The 2102-nt window shown below is 41.8% G+C and overlaps 1 non-coding gene across 1 annotated transcript; it reads right to left on the bottom strand.

The window, feature by feature from the left end:
- Positions 1-1316: 1316 nt before the first annotated feature.
- On the bottom strand, positions 1317-1480 carry LOC135319628 (U1 spliceosomal RNA). Its single transcript, XR_010378428.1, has one exon. It is a non-coding gene; the product is annotated as a U1 spliceosomal RNA (small nuclear RNA).
- Between the last annotated feature and the right edge of the window lie 622 nt (positions 1481-2102).

Genomic DNA, 2102 nt, shown 5'->3' with positions numbered 1-2102 from the left:
CGTCATCTCCTTGTAGACCTGAGCCAGCATGTTCCGCATCATCAGCCCCTTGATTCTGTCCACTCCACACCTCTCACCTGTCCCCTCTTTATTTCCACAGCCATCACCTGTATTAAAATCTGCCATATATTCCACTTACACTGCTTCCCAATGAAGCCCAGCCTGTTCATGGAACTCCTGCCTCTGGAACCTTTGCAGGGCTTCCATTTACTTCCAATGTGAGTCTAGACCCTGACTTATTTTAATGCAAAGAAACCCTCCCTGCTGTGTTCCTCTTACCCTCTCTATTCTTCAGTAAGACTAAGCGAGTTCAGACAACTAGTCGACCCATGACGTGGGCTGCCTTTTGGCTTGGCCAATTCTGCAATGATTAATAGTGTCCCTTTAATTCTAAAAGTGACCCACCTTGGACAATAAATTATATGGTCGCTGTATGTATCATCTATACAAGATACTGAATTCTCCATGAACAGTTTTCTAAAAATAGTACCTTTCTCATCTAAACATCCACAGCAATTTATCTGTGTTTTCTCATGCTATTCTTTCTGTATTCTTTTCTTTTTCCTCTTTTAGGTGTAACTTTTTTCTAATCTATAGCGACAGAGGAAATGCTATGGTTTTCATGGACTATTTCTGTTCCCCCCAAACTCACATGTTGAAGCCCTGCCCCCCAATGTGACTGCATTTGGAGACGGGGCCATTTCAGAGTAACTAAGATGAATTACCTTAGAGGTCATAAGGGTAGGGCTCTGATACTACAGGACTAGTGTCCTTATAAGAAGAGACACCAGAGAGCTCTCTCTCTGCATCGTGTGAGGATACAGAAAGAAGAAGGCTATTTGCAAGCCAAGAAGAGGGCCTCACCAGAAGCTGACCATGCTGGCTCCCTGGTCTTGGACTTGTAGCCTCCAGAACTGTGAGAAACTAAATAAATGTTATTTAAGCCACCCAGCCTAGGGAGTTCTGTGATGGCAGCCCAAGTTGACCAAGGCAGTCGTCCAGATTAAATACTTTGTGGGCAAGGATTTGTTCTCTATAAAGATGTTCACATAGTTAAAATATTAAGTACTTCTTTGGTCCTTGAGATAGTAGTAGCTCCCCACACACACACACACACAGACACACACACACACACTCACAGACACACACACACAAACACACACACACACACACACACACACACACACACAATCAAACTGAAAGATTTTCAATTAGTTTTAATAAAATTGTTGTATTTTAATAATTAACTTGGGTTAATTGGATTTGATCACTTGGCTTGCTGTCCTGATGAAAAGATGCCTTCTTTCCTCTTTTTTCAGGGGAGAGCATGAATGTAGTCCCCCAGTACCACAAATTATGCAGCTGAGTTTCCCACATTTGGGGACGTCACAGGGGTCAGCACATCGGGAGTGCAACGGATAAGCCTCACCCTGGGAAAACCTCCTTCGTAATCATGGTGGCTTCCCTGCCAGGTGACCATGAGATGCCTTCTTTTTAAGGCAATAACAGCTGAAATGTATACCCTTATGTAGAAGTGTAACCCAAGAAATTGAAGGGAGTATAATTTTTTAAGATTTAAATGTAAACAATATGTATTTGTGAGAATCAATTACAGGTATAAAAGAGAAACTTTTTTTTTTATCCCAACAGTTACCATTTTTTAAATTTTGAAGTTGTGAGCCTCTGAGGAAGGATACCACTAAAAGATTAGGTCTGCCCTGACTGTTCACTAAATCCCTAATAATCTCTGTCTGCTGTAGGTATAGGTCAAGGAAACTTAGTGTGGAAAGTGTACGCTGGAGTCAGCATTTGTGTCTCCAAAATGGCTTATGCTTTGCCTGTGGCTCCACCATGACAGACATTCCATCAAGAGCTCACTGCCCCAGTGATCACCAGAGAGTTAGCCATGCCACCTTAGACCTCAATGAACTATTTTGGCACATCTTGGAGATGTTAACACCTGGTTAAAAAAAAATCTAAGGACCCTCAGATGTACCAGAAACCAAACATCTAATTCCTTAGACTCCCTATTAACTTGTGTTCTCCTAATGATTTCCTCAATTCACGGTTTCTGATTCTACAATAAGAAAGTCCACATACTG

This window comes from Camelus dromedarius, chromosome 29, assembly GCF_036321535.1.
Source record: "Camelus dromedarius isolate mCamDro1 chromosome 29, mCamDro1.pat, whole genome shotgun sequence".
Taxonomy (NCBI): domain Eukaryota; kingdom Metazoa; phylum Chordata; class Mammalia; order Artiodactyla; family Camelidae; genus Camelus; species Camelus dromedarius.
Note: the sequence above shows the minus strand (reverse complement) of the source record. Positions and strands in the feature narration are given on the sequence as shown.